The sequence below is a fragment of the Charadrius vociferus genome, unplaced genomic scaffold (assembly GCF_000708025.1).
Source record: "Charadrius vociferus isolate BGI_N301 unplaced genomic scaffold, ASM70802v2 scaffold108, whole genome shotgun sequence".
NCBI classification, from domain to species: Eukaryota; Metazoa; Chordata; class Aves; order Charadriiformes; family Charadriidae; genus Charadrius; species Charadrius vociferus.
In genome coordinates this window covers 1,870,910-1,889,531 of record NW_009649770.1, presented here as the reverse complement: position 1 = coordinate 1,889,531, position 18,622 = coordinate 1,870,910, and positions in this window count along the sequence as shown.

The window sequence follows — 18,622 nt, the reverse complement described above, 5'->3', positions numbered from 1 at the left end:
ATAGTAGCATGTTTACTATCTTCCATTCTTTCCATGCTGAAGCAGATTTAAACAATACAACATTGGAAGATTTGAAGGCCCTTTCCAAAGGAAGGCTTTTTGTTTGGTGAGAATATGTGAAAGGAAAAGTAAATGGGGCCAAATTCTTGGCTAGTATAAACTGACAAATTTTGCCCATAATGTGCCACTGATGTAATTTGATGTGAGTAGCCAATCCACCAGAAAAAAAACAATCAACACTTCAGTAGTCATAGAGGTCAGCGTAAGTCACATAGTTTGCCTGGGAATACGCCCAAGTTCCCAATTGGGCTTTACTGCTCCAATTTACTACTGCTACAGTGACAGTGTAGTAATCAGTATTCATTCTAACTAGGCTGAGGCCTTAATTAAACAGTAGACCCAACACAGGGCAGAACTTTGTCTGTCTACCATTAAGGACATTTCTGTCCTTTAATTTTTATCAGGCCAGTATGTCCTTTCCTTAATGGTAAGCTGAGGAGACCTTAAGTGTGAACATACCAGTCCATTTTGGTAAATTACCAAAAGCATTAGTCCTAGGTGAGCGGTACAATACCAGAGGCCAAGATTAAAGTAACTCAGACAAAAGCTTTTGCCTCAGTCTGCACAGTTCCATTCTGGGTGCAATCAGTACCTAGATAGCTTCAAGTTAATTGAAACTTTTAATCTTATAACCTTTAAGCAATACGACAGTAGTACTTTTTACCTTAAGCCATTTTTTATTTTTAATGTTAGGTATATCTGATATGTTATGCTAACAAAATAGTACATGTGACAACCTCAACATATCATTTTAGAGTCATATAGCAGAAGGCTGTATTTCTAGGGTTTTTTCAGAAAACTATTTTGAATGCAGAGGTTGAATAATATCAGCCTGCAGTGGAAATACGGTGGTGGCAAGCTGAAATGCAGGCACTGTGGAATGGGAAGACCACAGTTTACCAGATAAACCAGGAATGTTCCAGTGGAAAATGTTCTTTTCATTAAAAAGTTAAAATTTTCATGAAAAAAATACACTTTATGTCTGACCCTGGCTTTAACCCGGACAGAGCCTATTGTTTCTCCGTGTGAGGAAGCACAGGAACAGCGAGGACTGACTCAACAGGAAATACGAACGTATTGTTTTGTCTGCTGAGGTCTGTGAATGCAAGGCCAGAGGTAGCCTTAAGAGGCTTCCTGAAGGATTCTTCGGCAGGGCCAACTGGAGTCTGGTTTTTTTTAAAATAATTCTAAATGTATCACACTCATTTTTATGCAATCTTCTGCGCAATTTCTTGCCCTTGTGGTTAAAAAGAGGACAGTTTTGTTGTATTGTTCAAGTTTTTGTGTTTCTCTGTGATTTATTGATCAATACCATTCACCTTAATGGAAAAAAACCTAACAGTTTTACCTTGGTACCATTTTCAGCATAAAATAGCTTAATTTAATGAAGGCAGATTCCACCTGAAGGTTTTCCATTTAGGACAACTTATTTGCCTCAGACATTATTTAAATGTGATTAAAATTGGCATATGAAAATTATTCTGTGTGGCAATCCACATTCACATCAAATTTGAAGTTAAACGTGTAACAGGAAACTTGGAATTAGTACTGTTGATGCCTGGTTGTATTAATATCAAAATTTATAATGATATAATGCTATAAAATATGTTGATGGCATTGTAATTGATAAAGCTGTCTAGTATTAACACTTGCAATTGTATCATTGTAAAACTAATTTATGCTTATGGTAGTAGTCTCTGACATTCAGCTTGAGATCTAAACACATTTTATAAATCCATAAAGTATTTTTGCATGCAAATTAAGCATTTCTAAATAAAACATAATTTGCACTCCAAGTTGAAGATTTTCTCAATCTGCCCTTCTCAATTTTGCTATTTATTTACCTGTAACATCATGGAATTAGGTTTTCCATGCTTTCTAAAACAACTGCAGAGAAGCATATCAAAAACACTTAAGAAGCTTTACAAGAACCAGCGGGAATTACATTTTTCATAGAATTGTCTGTATCCTTCATTGTTGCTATAGCCTGGTAATAGTGCCTGGGGTAGATATGCGGTTGAAGTATTCACCAGCCTGAGAAATTCAGTCATAACTTCCAAAAAGGGACCATACCTGTTCTTTATTCTTATTTCAGAGATCTTTCGCAGCAAAGTGAGATTTCTTCCTGATATAATGCTAACACCCATTGATGCTGCTGGATGAACCTATTATTTCTGATTACTTTGTCTGTCAGGAACTGGTCAGTGAATTTGCATGATCAAGAATAATCTTGGATCCAATGTTTCTTTTTAGTCTTGTTACAAATCAGGTTTTGGGTTTTTTTGAGCTTTGAAAAGTCTCTTGAAAGTTTCATTCAACAGTTCTGAAATAGCTACATAAAATTCTGATACAAGTAGAAAAGCAAAAGCTATTTGTGTGGTTATTGCATGAGTGGAAGATCTTTCCACCCCCGCTGTTGTAAGTCCTAAATTCTGTTTTTAACAGATTCCATTCTGTTCACACATGCAAAGTTGGTTATATCGTGTGTCACTGGAGACCTTCTTCCTTGTAGCCTGCTGCACTCCAGTACCTAAACTGATTTGACAGTCAAATGTGGCTTAAATTTTAGGAATATTGTGATTCGAGCAGGACTTTTCAGCATTCTAAGCCAGATTCGTTCCCTCTTGTAAGAGATGGATGTATGTAATTGTGCATAGGCAAACATGCTTTTTGCCTGGCGAAGTTAACAGGTGAAGAATGGACTTCATTCTGCCAATGACAAGAATGAATGAAAATTTGCAATGTATGAGTGGACAGATTAATTTTATAATTTTAAAGTGGAAAGACAATCTGTCACTTCATTTTTGCCCTTTGAAAGCTGATGCTTTCGCCGGGAGGTAGGATGGCCATAGCAGAATAGCACACGTGCTGTCTATAGTTACAGGCACCTCTGACAACTCTGGGAAGTGCTTTTACGTGGAAAGAGCTCTGAGCAGTTGTCTGAGTCCTTTCTGTATACCTTTGGGCTGATAGGGGATTCCCAGTGGGAAAAAAAAAATAAAAAAATGAAGCTCTCTGGCATACTCTGTGCTTTTTATGCTAGCTGATAAGCAACTCCTTAGCTCCAGAGCTCCAGGAAGGCTTGATATCTTGTAAGACAGGCCACGCTGAGATCTCCTAGTGGTTGGCCCCCGAGCCATGAGCTCCACTTTGTCATTTTGCTTCATTCCAGGCTTGTGTGTTCGTTATGGAGGAAGATTGCATGATTTTGAGCAATCTATAAGGTTGATCTAGCTGTATGTGTATGAATATTTCACAGGTAGCTACACGTGTGATTTCCTTATAATCCCAAAGTTACCAGGCTATTTTAAACAATTGAACTCAGTCTTTAAAATTAAAAGCAGGTTTCTGGTGAAAGGAGGAAGAACAGAGCTTTCAGCATCCCAAACCAAATCCCAGTCTCCCACCCTGGCCCTGCTCCCAGGCAGGCGAAGCCCCGGCGCTGGCTCTCACCGCGTCCCCACGCCAGGGTGCAGCTGCGCGGGGCCGGGCCAGGAGCCACTACCTGACATGCCAACAGGTTTCCGTGGATCAGCGGTTCCTTCCTGCCTGCTGACAGCAGCTCCTGCCGCCCCCCCTTGCACAGAGGTACTGTGCAAAAGTTCACCTAATACCCCATTACCTGTGCCTGCGTACATCCTTCATCAAGAACGGCATTCTGAGCCCGGCCTGCCTTAGCATGAAAATATGTTTATTGTTTATATTGTACTGGGGGCCTCCACCACAGGGAATATCCAAGCTGTATTAATTACTGCACAAGGATCAAACACGAAGTCTGTACTCCAGCGAACTCACAGGCTAGCTAGAAGCAGGGGACAGCAGGCACATGTAGACAGATACAATGTGAAACAGCAAAACCATAGTAATCCATATCATAAACAGTGATTTATCTATTTTTTGAGGAGTGCGACTAAAACCTGCAAACCAGTTGTTTCTAGGGTCTGTGACTTATTCACCCTTATTTACTAACACATGGGTTCCAGCAAGCGCGGGAGCTGCAAATCTTTTTTTTTTTTTTCCTGTAGACAATAGCAATATGCATCTTGCCAAGATTTTTTACCACATTAGAAAGATATTTTTAAAATTGGGACTGTATAATTCAGCTTTCTAATGTACTAGTTTGTGTTTGCATAGACTTTTTCTTACTGCTATGAGGAAAAAGATTTACTCCACAGGAGGACACAAGACTGTGTTCGTGTGAAATCCAGCTGCATGTAAATGGGAGAACGGCTCCTCAGGAACTGCCTCCTCTCATTTGGTTAAGCAGGTGTGGAAGTTTTCCAAAAATGTTTTTGAGGCACTGCTGTAAATTCAGAATAGAAATGGAAAATAATTTCCATTTCCCTTTTACGGGGGGGGGAGCTGTTTTCTTTGAAGATTCTTAATATTACCAAAATCCAGCTATACTTTCTCCACTTAGAAGAAGATGTAAGTGGGTAAAGGCTACAAAGAGTTCGTTACCGTGCCAGGAACAGCAGAGGAAAGCTGTGGTGTGGCACACTGAGGTCGGGCACACTGAGGTTAAGTAAAGGCAGTGTGTCTGCTATCGCTGACAGCAGTGCTAATTATCTGTGTTTGGGCAGGGGCCCAGCAAGGATCCCAGCCAGCCCTTCTCATGTGTAAGATAACACCGACAATAGAAGAGCGACTGCAGCTTTTGTCTGAAGGATCACTTGTGTGCTGCACCCTGGGCTGTGGTCTTGTGCTGCCTAATCTCTTTTACTGAAGAGCCTGCATCCAGCCATACAGCCTGTTCGGCTAACAATGGCAAGGGGGCAAAGTCTGCCAAATAGTTTATTAATTTGTGATATAAAGTGAGTTATCCCCTTTTCTGTGACGTTACAACCAAAATCACTATAGTCGAAAGATAATGGCATTTTAGTATAATGGATAATTTTTTTCCCCACCGTGTTTGACCTGGGTTTCCAAGTTTGAAATCGGTGTGTGCTGAAGAGCATCTACATCTTTAGATGAAGCAGAATTAAAACAATAAATACCAATACATATATTGCCTTATCTGCATCTGACATTCCGGTCACTCCTCTGTGTAAACATGATTTAACCTTTCCATCTTCTGTTCTGTTGAGGAGAAAATTACGGTCCATTTCTCCTTTGATCTGTCATCTTGGAGCAGCTGGCAACTTGTCAGCACCCCTTCTGCAGACGCACGTTTTACTGCTGAGAGTAATACCCCAGCAACCTGTACGTACTCAGCCTTGACGAAATGACTGCGTAATCAGTAGCCAAGGAGTCACTTTTTCACTGCTTTGGTGTTTAAGCATTTTTGCAGATTCATACTTCACCTACTACTCATTATTGCAGGTTCTCTTAAGCAATCCTCCCCATTATAAATAAACAAGTCCTTGAAGGTTAACAGCAATAGAGATGCTTCCTAGCTTTCAACAATGCCTGCTTAAGCATGTGCTTAAATTCAAGCAGTGTTCTCTTTGTAGCTCATGGAAGCCATGCATGTGCTCTTGGAGGACTGAAATCAGTTGAGCCCTATTGAGAACTAGCTGTAAGTGGTGGGTACGTTGCAAACAAATATCAGGATAAACAAGGTGCCATCCTGTCCTACGGAGCTAGCAGTGTGGAAGCGTTAACAGAACAAAAATATATGTGCTGCATGCAAATCTTAATGCAGTTGGTGATTTAAAATCACAACATTTTTTTAAATGCAGGTTTCCGAGTCCCATTAACTTCAAACAAGAGGATTCATATTCTATTTAACTAGACTTCACATTGAGCTACTTTTCATTTACAGTATATTCCTCAAGGTAGAAGCAGCAGGGAGATGAAATGACTTCATTTACTGGAATTACAACTTCTTTTATATAAAACGTTAATCATTTTATATATGACAACCTTATGCTTAATGTTGCTAGAATACTCCTCATAAAACATTATTTTGTGAATGCATAGACTCTCCTACTGAGCACATAACAGCTTTCAGTGGATGTGCTAATCCAGTTTGAATATATGTAGTATTTAATCTTAATTATGATGCTGAAGTCTATACAATGTTAATCATTCATTTTGCATGTTCCTTGCACTTTATTGTAATTCATAATTTCCTTAATCAAAATGTAGCTTTTAATTATAACTGTAAAATTTGGATGAAACCTGCCTGGTAAGCATAAGCAGACTTTTTTGGTTTGTTTAGATTTTAGTGTAAAATGACAAGGGGAAATCTGCCGAATTGGTGAGAAGAGCATGTTGAATGAAGAGCATTCAACCAAGTAAGCAGCATCTCCCCGAGCCCTCAGCACACCCTCCTGCAGCTGCTAGAATCAGCGAGGACTCTTCTGCTGACATTTGCTAAATCAGAAATCTCAAGACCTGAGAGCACAGAGTGATTTTTCATCTGGCACTCTCACCTCCTTTTCATCAGTACCAGGGTATGGGAAGCTTCTGCAGGTAGTTTAGTGCGTGTTTATTTGAAATGCTTTCAAACATGATAAGACGACTGCTGTAGTACACAATAAAAATACTAAGTAGAGTTAAAAGAAGCCATTACAGTCCCAACTGTATTAAAACAGATGAGAAAATTTAGCGGAAAAAGAGGAGAAGAAAATGGGTAGTGAGGGTTACTCCAAACAGAGATTAGGAGTAGAAAGTGTCTCTTTTCTAAAATACAGCAGGAAACAATTAACTCAGAGTAACAATTTTAAGCTACTGCTGCTTTTTGTACAGAATAGGCTTTAAATAACAGCTAAGTGTCAAGTTACAAATGTTGGGAACGATGAAGATGATTGATAGTGTCATATCTCAGTTACAGCATTTAATTGAATATTTATATGGTACAGCAGAATAGTAAGTTCTAGCTTTTCTGGGTTTTGTTTCATTTTAAATGTATGCATTTTTAAGTGGTAAAGTACTCAAACATGACTGAAGGGAGCACGGTATCATAAATGTGTACATCAGCAAGCAAGTCAGAGATGCATGCCCTCTTTTCCTTTTTATTCTTGCTGGAGTCCTGGAGGAATACACTCAGAAATACTTACTTAGGGTTCATATTATCATCCAGAGACGTCTAAAACATATATAGTCTCATAAAGGAAACCTCTGCGTCTTGGCAAGTATGTTCTTGCAAACCCTTGCCATGCCAAATTTACAACAAGCTATTGATGAAAGTTACTTGTGAAATCACCAGGGAGGGAATCGTGTCTTTTTGGCCTGAAAGATATATTGGCAAATATGAACTGCCACACAAGCTTTGATATAAGCCGCAGCTGCAGCTCCTCATCTGTCTGGAATGTCATAGTTCAGTAGCTACACCTTTGGTCAGATGTTCTGTGCCAGATCCCAGATGGCTCAAGGAATATATCCTTTCTCATTAGTTATGTAGTCACGAAATGACCTTTAAAAGGGAAAATAAAAATTCTAATGGAAAAAAATTAATCCGTGTCTTAGGATCTGTTTTCCTCATCTAGGATTTGACACTTCAGTTTTGGCTTCCAGACAGAACTACTCATGTTCAGAATCCCTATACGGGCAAAATAACCTTGTTTATGAAGTTGCCTATTCTCCCCTCGTCACCTGGGAGTTGCTGAGCCAACCAACTCACATGTTAACATATTGCCAGTATTCAAGAGTGAGCTACTTACAAAAGGGCACCGCGAGAGGCTGAGCACAGAGAGAAGCATAGGAAATTGTTAGGCAGATGGATTTGTTGTTTTCACAAGTAACGGTTACAAGTGTTAGCCAGCCAGGCTACCCCTCTTGTTGGGGTTCACTTCTCCGGGAGATCTGTGCTGCAATAATCTAAATTTGGCTGCAGCTTCGTCACCTTAATAGTGCTTTATCAGAGAGAGATCATTACCCAAGGTTCTTTGACCTGTATGTTGAGACAAATATCATGCCTCCATCCCCTATAGCCATTTTACATTGCAGTTTTTCGCCATTTGAAAGGTGGTACCTCATAAGTTTTTACACACGCAGTTGTAATATCTTGCAGAGATGACACATTAGTTCTTTGCTCGGTTGTGCCTTGGTTTTTTCAAAATATTTCTATAAGAGGAAAGAAAGGTAACCCGTACTTAAGGGATGTATGGGGGTTTATGGCTGGAATATGCAATTTTTAAATGGTTAATAGTCTGCATTTTAGAAGCTTTTCCAAAAATATTGATATTCCAGTGATGCCGCAGACTTTCATAAAGCTGTTGTGACGTTGAAGAAATTAGCTGTGAATAAATCAAGGATCCTCTGGAACACACTGTGGAAGTGCAGAGCGATTGGAACCATGGCTGTCCTAAGCAAATAGCGACCACTCGTGTTATTGTTTGGACAAGTTGATTTCATGGAAGTATTTTTGGTTTATGTGTTAAATCTGAAGTACCTCAGCATAGAGTGCTTTTCAAAGTTAATATATAAGCTTAAAATAAGACTTTTAATAAATTTCACTCATTTTCTGTGTTGTAGAAACATTCGGGTTTTTTTGCTTTTAGTGTGTTTATGGTCTAACTATACAATCACTCAAAATACATCCATTGTAGAAGAGGAATTCTCTTTCCTTTTTCCAATCACCTGTACAGTATTCCTGCATGTTACAGTCCATTTTACTGACAAGGGGATACAACCGAGACAAAAGAGTGTGTTTCACTAATTTCTGTCTTACTGGAAGTTTGGGTTGGATGGGGCTTGGAGCAACCTGCTCTAGTGGGAGGTGTCCCTGCCCAGGGAGGGGGTTGGAACTGGATGATCTTTAAGGTCCCTTCCAACCTAAACCATTCTGTGATTCTATGATTCTAAGTTTTGAAATCTTTTGATAGGTCTTCGTTAGAACATAGTGCTACTATTCTACAATTCCCCTGGCTGCTTAAGAGACTAATTTAAAATACATTTTAAAAGTTTCTTTAACTAAACAGCTTCAAAAAATATCTATTTAAACCATTTTGTTTCTTCTTTAAAATTTAAAGTCTTCTCATTCCTTTCGCATTTTCCTAAGCCATACTCCTCTAAGGTTTGACCCATAGCATAACTGAAGGCAGCAGAAAAATTCCAAGAACAATACAGTCCTTTCCAAATGTTTTTTGAGTTCTCTGCTGTTATCATTTTAATCTTTTAGTATTGTCATTGGCTATTTCCTATCTCTCCGGTGTTTGTGTGATTCTCTGCTTCCGTTCTTTGGCTTTCTTCCACCGTTTCCAGCTCTTTGTGATGTTCAAACAGTTGATCGCATTGTGAGATTCTACAGAAAAGACACTGATGTGTCTATATGATACCATAACAAGACAAAAGCCTGTTAAATGAGTTACAAAATAAATATTTAGAATTTTATTTCAGAAAAGATTACTTTACATAATTTAAATCTTAAGACAGCTTTCGCAGAAGCTGGTTGATAGGTTTAGAATACTACAAGGTTGTGGGTAAATCAAGAAGAATAATAATGGTAAATTGTGTTAATTTATTTTCACAAATCATTTATGAGTAGTCTTGGCTGTTTTGTTTGTTAGGTGTCTCAAATTATTAGCTGAATGATTTAGGCAGTTTATTTACACTTGGGGCCTGTTTTGAAAATTTTGCAGTATGATTATTTACTGTCATGAGTTGTGACACGGTTATTTGCCTAAATCACATGATATTTCTTCTTTCTTCAATGGATTGTTGAAAAAAAGGTCAAATAAAAATCATGTGGCTTTTGTTTGCTATTCACCTAAAAATAAGAATCTTACTAACAATTTCCTAAATATTAGGGCAAACTAAAGTCACTGGTACTAAATAATAACTGTGGCTGAATAAAGCCATGTTATATGTTATTGAAATGATTCTAACATGAGATACCAGGACGATATTACTTAACTATTTCATGTAAAACTAAAATTGTGTTGTAGAAGAAAAAATGCACAAAGACATTCAAAGACAACAGAGATCTCCAATTTGCTTTTTAAAAGAAATTATTTTTCTCACAGCTGTCTGGCACAGCCTCACGACACTGACCTGACTGTGGTTCACTGACAAATTGCAGTGTCCTATGTGAGAAAAGAGTAAGTCCCAAATCCGCGAAAAGGATTTGTTTTATATCCTATTGAAGTGATCTATCATTTGAGACTAGCATTAGCTGAGCTGCTATTGTTTTTCAACTTACTGTCATAATTGACAACCATATTTTAGTCTTTCAACTTCTATGAAATAAAGCTCAAATATTCAAAACACAGTATTAATAAATAAAATATGAGATCTACAGAAATTGAGGGATTTTATGCCAAAATGTTTCATACCATTATCAAGGAAGTAGTATTTCCTTAATTAGGCTTTTTAAAATATTTAAAGATGTTTCTTTATTGACAAATACATATCTGTGTTTTGTTAAAAAAATTAAATATTTAAAAACTATGCTGAAATATATATTACGTTGAAAAGAACAACGGAAAGCAAAGATTGCACAACGAGGCTTTTACAGTCTGTGCTCTATTTTGCTTCAACAATTACAGGTTTTACTCCTATGAAGTCCATGGATTTTAACAATACACAAAATATTTAAGAAAAGATTGTGATGTATTTCAATTGCTTTTTGTTAATTTTCATATTTCGACTTGTATTTAATCTTTAATACTTTAATACTGAATGATTGATTGACACTGGAATTCTACTTTAAAATCCTACATTCCTCAGAGGTGGTGGCTCAGTTCTAGTTTGGAGCTGCCCCCGGAGATGCAGTTCAATATTACTTGCTACTGGAACCCTGGAACAACCTGGTAACTTCTACTTTGGGGCACGGTTTGTGCAGTGCAGTGTCGTGTTGCTGCACAGAGACTTGAGGTTTTTCTGTACAGATTTGCAATCTGAGGCACCACACTTTGAGAAAGGATGCATTGCAGAAGTGATATGCTCATTGTCTTAGAAGGACATCGGCAGTGCTGCAGAGGGGCGTGGGCAGCTGACTGCACAAGAAATCATAGAAATAGCGAGTATGAAGGCAAAATTGCTGTCTGCCTTTTCAAAAGAAATTATAGAGATGCTGCAGAGGGAAGAGGAATTGAAACACCTATCACTGCTCACAATGATAAGAGAATCTTGCCAAGAGGCCAGGAGAAACACAGTGGCTATCATCGCAAACTACGTAAAAATGCCAGCTATGTTCAGTGCTATTGACTACTATCCAGCAGGTGGGACGAAGCCAGAGATTTGCTCAAAAGCCTTTTTCATAGGGATGTTTGACTTCACATTTAAGACGACTTTGTCATCTGCAGGGAATGAGATAATTCATGCTATTTTAATGCTTCCTAGATGTCTCACTTTAAAATGCATTCACCGTTAAAATAACCTATAGCCTTACAGTCCTATACTTCATATGTCTCTGCTCTACTACGTGTGGAAATACATGTGTATATCCACGTGTATAACTTCGAGGTTAGGTGTCCCTGAGGTGTATTTATCCAAATGCATGCCTAAATTGGGAAGGTCAGATCAGTGCATGACACATATGTACAATGTCAATCTCAACATAAGTTATATGTGTGCCTAAGTATTTTTCTTATCCAGGTCTAAATGGAAAGTATAGTTATTTTGATTATTAACAGTTACTCGGACTACATCTTGTATCATGAAACGCTTGAATGATATATTTGTTATAACAAGACAATATATATATTAAAATACATAATATTCCCTAATTTACAGATATGGGTTTCCTAAATATTTCTCATTTTTTGAGGCAAGGGGTTTAATGAACCTAACTTTTATTTATATTTGCACTTTGTTTGACTTTAAAGCGGGATATCCAGAGTAACCATGTGGAGGAATTTCCTTAGTCAATGATTTAGGCTGCTTTCAGAACTGACTTTCCATAGTATTCAAATATTTGATGCTTCTGTATCAAAACTATAGAATTACTCTGACAGAATATTTGTGTCATAATCCTAGCCCATCATTATTCCAACTGCTTTTGTAAAATATTCCATCTTCTATAATCATTCCTACCTGTTCTTGAATTTGATACTACCTGGATTATTCAGTAATACTTGTTTATGTGTCGTGACACTAAAGGCCATAAGATTAAATTCAGCATGCACTCATATAACAGAATTGTAATTGGTACTTGAAAATTAAGCACTTGGAAGTACTACAGAAATACTGCTCTTAAGTGACTTATCATATATTTAATAATAATCACTTTTTAAAAAGATAAATTTATGTTCTTATTGGTGACCTTGCCAGAGCTGCAGGTTGACAGTCAAGGTTTACGGATTCTGCTCTGGCTTTGCCAATGTATTCTTTGCCTGACTTGAAGCATTTGAGCAATTTTTCTTAATTTCAATGTAACCAATGATAGAAATTTGCATTGTTAACATTTACCTCATTATGAGGACAAGAATATTTGATGCAAAGGCCTCGACATTCAGCCTGGTAATTGTGTCGGAGGGTTTAGTTCAGACCAGTTGGGTTCTGTGAAGTTCCAGAACCACTTACTTCCCAGCCCACACTGTCTGCTTTAATGACCACACACTCTAACTTCTCTGCAATGATAACCAGAGCGTGAAACTATGGACTGTTTGGAGACTGGCCTCAAAAGGAACTAATTCAAACTAAAATGTGATGTCAACACTCACCAAATAAAAGACATGAATTTAATTGCTTCCAGCTGACCACATATGGGGATGCTCAGAAGGTTCAAATTGAGCTCCAAACTCCTGAGTTTGTCCTGTGCTGAAAGTACAAGTCCTTCCTCCTTGTTAACAGGTAATTACAGAGTTAAAATTTGGCAGAAATTTTATTGGCACAAAAAGGAAATGCTGTCAAGAGCACAGACATCCAGAATGGATGCTGTAAACCAAAGAAGCGCTATTTCATCATGGAACGAGAGTGCCTGTTAAACATTCCTCTCATAAAAAGAATCCACGAGAGACATAGCCTAATGGATTTTTTTTTCCCAAATGAAGGACAGATACGTTGACAGTTGACAGGGGGCAAATCTCTCTGTGATTTTGTTTGTAGCTAGGAATAACTTCAGATACTAGAAGGCAATTTCTACTGCCAGTTCCGCACACCTGGAACTCCATTGATGTGAGAGAATGCAGCTGTAGCACCTCTGTTCTCAAACAATTTGGGAAACTAATTGTTTTCTAGAAAAGAGAGTTGAAACATTTGAAGATAAACCAGGAGTCAGTTTTATTTCCAGTCTTTTTATTTTTGGTCAAGTACAGGTACTCTTTGTAAACAATTTAAAGAGTTCTTCCTTGCATCGGCTTGTGCTCAGTAGGTATTTGCTTTTAACAATGACTTGAACTTTAATAAGCTGGTACCCAGAGCTTGTGCCATGTTGCTTCAAGAGATGAAAGCTTATGCCTGAAATAAAAAAAGAAGGTTGTAGGATTTTAACTGCCAGCCAGAAGCAGAATTAGAGTTATGTTATAATTTATCCTGTTTTATGGTTTCTATTAAAAAGAAAATAATAGTTTCCTCTGTTTTCCTCAGCACTCTTCCTTTATTCCAGAACTTCCTTTACTTTTTTTTTCCTGGTTTTGTTTGTTTGTTTTTGGAGGGGGATGCGGGGTTCATAAAGGATGTGCAAATCTGAAGATTGTGAATGCACTGCATATTCTTTTAACTTCTACCTGTATTACAAAGCACTGCCAGCGTCTAAGTACCAAATGCAAACTTACAGCCACATGCTCACTATGTTGTCTTCAGTATTGCTAGCAAAGATGTTTTGTTAACGTTAATATGATTTAGTATCCTGTTTAGATACTTTAGCATCTTAGATTTAGTATACTGTTCAAAATAGCTGTCACTGCCTTGTTGTGAAACACAGGCAAAACCAGAGGCACAAGGCTACGCTCACATCTGATAAAGCAGAGGTAAACCCACAGACCTCTGCAATTTTACTGAGTTAAATGAAGTTCCAAATAAGTATTTGCATATTTATTGGAACTACTCCTGGTCTGTAAGTGAGCCAAATGGACAAAAATTGGCTGAAATTGTCATGGAAACATCTCTTGTTATATTTGGTTTGGTTGTGGGGTTTTTTAGTGAGTTTGAGTTTGAATAATCTTTTCATCATAATTAATCATTTCAGATCCTAGTGATAGTGACAGATTATTGGAGGTACCTGAAAGTAGAAAATGTTGCATGAAATTGAAAAAATTTTTTACAAAAACTGAATGTGTGGTTTTTTTAACTAGTATTTGGTTTGAACTAACATTTGAAGCAATATTTGTGAGATAATTGTATGTGATTGCCTGTTTGGAGTAAACTATGTAGTAGAAGGATGCTGGAACATGCTCTTAGCATCATACTTCTAAAATGATAATCTTATCCAATGTTTGCTAATGAAGTTGAACTAAATATTCAGGATGAGACCCTCTGATGTTATACTTGCACTGGAAAAAAAATTTGTCTTACTGATAATACTATTAATACATATGGATAGGTAAGAAATAAAGTAGTTAATTTGAACATATGGTTGGCATTTGTAAAAGAGTTCTGTCTCTTTGCCAAAAAGTTATTGAATACAGCTGTAAAGGACTTGTTAATTGTGTACATCCTCAAAGGAGCCAGCTGATCCGTAAGGCTTAATGCCTTTTCCAGCTGCATTGCGTGAGGGACATGTGGTTAATAATTGGTGGAGCTGAGACCACTACTAGTTGAAGTACAAACTTTTCAACCTGTATGCAGTGAAACCTGTGTGCATGCAAAGTTCTGAACTTTCACACTTCTAACAGTTACTTTTCTTGCAGGACTTGCTGTTCTTCTTAGCAGTAAGAAGCCACTGGAGAATCTAATGCAAACACACCATTGGAGCCTGGGGTGAGTGTTTAATTTCAGTGTTGTCATGGGGTCCTTAGTCTGTGAGCAATTCTTTGTGGAGCAGAGCTGTTACCTCTTTGGAAGAGGCAATGGCCCAATAGCTTTATCCAATAGACAGAGTTAATTCTGCACTGTTTGATCTCCATACTTATATTAGTTGTGCTCAAATAGGTAAGGAAAGTTAACTGTCTCAGTGTAAACACTGCTGGTTAGCTGAGAACGTGCATTGACAAGAGGCATTTTTGGAGGCATGATATTTGAGTATGCTGATGACTTAGGTATGTTGAACTTGCATATATGTACTGATGTTATGTATGAAAAATACAAACCTTGGTAGATTTGTCCAATGATAACTTATAACATTTTTCCCCACAACCACATTTGAACTTTCACTTAAAAACAGTAGCATTTTTAGGAATATAGGAAGACTTAGATGAGCAATTTCCAGAGCTATTATAAACTGAAGTGAAAGGTAAGGTCTTGTGTTTAAATCAGCACAAAGAAATTATTCAATGTCTTTACAGTTTCTAGGGACTTTTTTTTAAAATTAGGATTCTTATTTTTTATGTAATAAAGATATGCATCATCCACAGGTTAAGTTCTTTAATTTAACATGGAAATGAACTAAAAAGAGGAGCATTTTACTCTTTCTGAATTTGCATTGCATATTTGCATTTTAATGAATTAACTGCATTTCACAGACCTGAAATGAATTTGAAACTAATAGCTGAACCCTCGCCACATGGTGTTCCCATTGAGGGTTCAAAGCAAGACTCTGTTACCTACAAATTACGTTCTTGGCTTCAGTGGTGAAAGGATAATGCATACAGTAACATAAATTAAAAATAGTTATAATATTTAAAAAAACTTGTATTAAGTACCACTGTTTGATGACTTCTATTTATGTCTCGATTCCATCTCATTTTTTGAGATCAGAGTAATTGTGAAACAACCGGGGAATCTTTTTTTAGGTAGCCATGCTAAATTTGGATTGCCCTGCTCCTAGAAGCAAGAAAAGACATTGTCTTCTTACCTGTATGTCATGTACCCAGCCTTTATGTCTTTTGCAGCTAAATGTAAGAAAAAGTAATAACAAGAGCCTTATCAGGAAGGTTTGGATAACTTCAGTAACAATTTGGTGTAATCTCCCTTTCAAAGGGCTGTGCTTATTCCTCCCCCAACAAGTCAGCTAAATTAGAACAATTATCATGTACTGCAGGAGAGTTTAGATGTGGCATCGCTCTTTGAGGTGGATGCCATGTACAATGTACTGTTCTTAGCTCTGGCTCAGGAGGTGCCAAGCAACGCACGCTGATTCCATATTCTGCTTGGATTTCCTAAAGGCTTTCAAAAAACTTCTTACAAAATTTTTATAAGGAAACTGAGTAGCCAGGGGAGTAGAGGGAAGATCATAGCTTGCTAAATAACTATTAAAAGGTAGGGAATGCAGAGTAGGAGTAAGTGGGCATTTCTTTTGATGCAGTCCTTGCAATAGGTTATTCTTATAGTTAGTCAAGTTTATTCTTACAGTTAGGCAAGCTTACCAGCGGGCTGCCGTTGACACCTGTGTTTTAACATACATCAGTAAAGGACCTTGGAAGGTGGTCTGCTGTGAGGCAACTGGTTTATGACTTCTGTCAGGGTAGTAAGGGTAAGCACTAGGTGTGAAGCATTCGAGTGGAAGGCCAATAAAATGAAAGTGAAATTAAGCATAACTTGAGTGGCGCACATAGGAAGAAATTCTAATTATTTTTTTTATATTGTCCTGGTTTCAGCTGGGATAGAGTTAGTTTTCTTTCTGATGGTTGCTATGTTCTGGATTTCGTATGAGAATAATGTTGATAACACATCTTGTTTTGGTTGTTGTGAAGTGATGTTTGTGTTAGTCAGGGACTTTTTCAGCCTCCCATAGAAACTGAGAGGGAACATAGGCAGGACAAGCTGGCCAAAGGAATATTCTGTACCGTAGATGTAGACATCATGCTCAGTATATAAATGGTGGTTGGCCAGGGGACAGGAACCTGTGGTCGCTGCTTGGGACAGTCCAGGAAACCGATTATCAGGTAGTGAAAGCAACTTGTGTTGTATCGCTTTCTTTTGTATATTCTTTTATCATTATTACTATTTTCCTCTTCTATTACTGTTCTGTTAAACTGTCTTCATCTCAACTTGTGAGTTTTTCCCCCCTCCTTTTCTCCTTCTTCTCCCTACCCTACTGGGGGTGTGGGGTGTGGAGTGAGCAAGCGGCTGCATGGTCCTAGCTGCTGGCTAGGGTTAAAGCACAACGTATATATATACACACACAGTGTTGGCCTCCAAGCAGAGAAAAAAATCCAATATCTTGCTCCAGAATTGTAATAATTTCCATGGAAAAGGTGGGTTTAGTCATTTCCAGGAAAGCAGGGCTCCATCACACGTAACAGTTCCTTGGGAAGAGAAATTCTGTAATTCCAAACATCCGCCTCGCTTCCTCCTTCCCCCCAGCCAGGGCGTATGATGGCAGCAGGTTATGTATCAGAGTATTGCGCAGAGCAGATGTTATAGGACCTAAAACTAAAAAATGGTGCATTTGACTGGAGAGTAAATATCTAAAAAACTTGGTTGGTGTGGTGCACTCCTTTCACCAGGAGGTTGTGGAACTATGATTGCCACTGCTTTCATAATAGAGGCTATTTATAAAAGAAATACTTCATACGGTTCCAGTTTGACTCATATAAACCAACTTTCATAAGCCGAGAGTTGAGATAACCACTACTTGTACTTCATTTGACAGTTTCCTGGTCTTGCCTCGCGTTCTGAGTCAACAGAGTCTCATCTTGGCTTGAAATCATCCACAGACAAATAGAATCACAGAACGGTCAGGGTTGGAAGGGACCTCTGGAGATCATCTAGTCCAACCCCCCTGCCAGAGCAGGGTCACCTACAACAGGTGAAACAAATGGGTAAAATCTGATGAAAATCTAGATGATCGCTCCTGATGTGGGATTAACAGTTGCTACGTACAGGTGGAAGTGTTCTAGTCTTTGATAAAGTGCCATTACTAATTAGTGATGGTGGTGTCTATTTCTTTTTGAGGGGACTTGTTTGGGATTTGGGGGTGGGATTTTTTGTTTGTTTGTGTTGGTTTTTACGTTTTACTGCAAACTATGCTAAACTCTTGTTTTGGAGCAAGCGTCACAGAACACATCTGGCGAAACGGAGTTGGTTTGTGCTGATTCATTCTCTGCATTATTGCATCCAATGATGCTAAGTGGACAAAAAGGAAACATGAATAAGAATGATAAGATGCAGTTGGCAGATGCTTATATTGAACATGTCTGATTAAATCTCGTATTAAAAGGCTTTCATGGGCTTTGATTTTAAGACTCAGTAGCACATCTCTATCTCTTTTGTGAGATCTAAATTATCCTAGTTAGTAGTGGCTTTAGAAAAATGCAAGTTAAATTACAGAAATAATCATATGCCTCTGGTATTTATTTTTCTCATTACCAAACATATCACAAACGCAGTAATAATATATAACAGGAACGTAGGTGTTTCCTGATGTTCTTATCCCCAGGTAGCTTGACTATTAACCTAATTGCCTGGCTACTTAGAATGCAGAGGGGAAAAAGGGATCGGAGTCACAAAGCCATAGTTTAAAGTAGTTTATAAATAAGAATGTTAGAGCTAACAATTCTTACTTTGAATAGGCTTCTGACTGTCTTGGTGTTATATAGCGAGCTCTCCTATGATGTATAAGTACCTCTCAAATAATTAAAACAGTAATAACTGGTGCAATCTCTCACTCATCTCTTCCAGAGAGCAGAAAAAA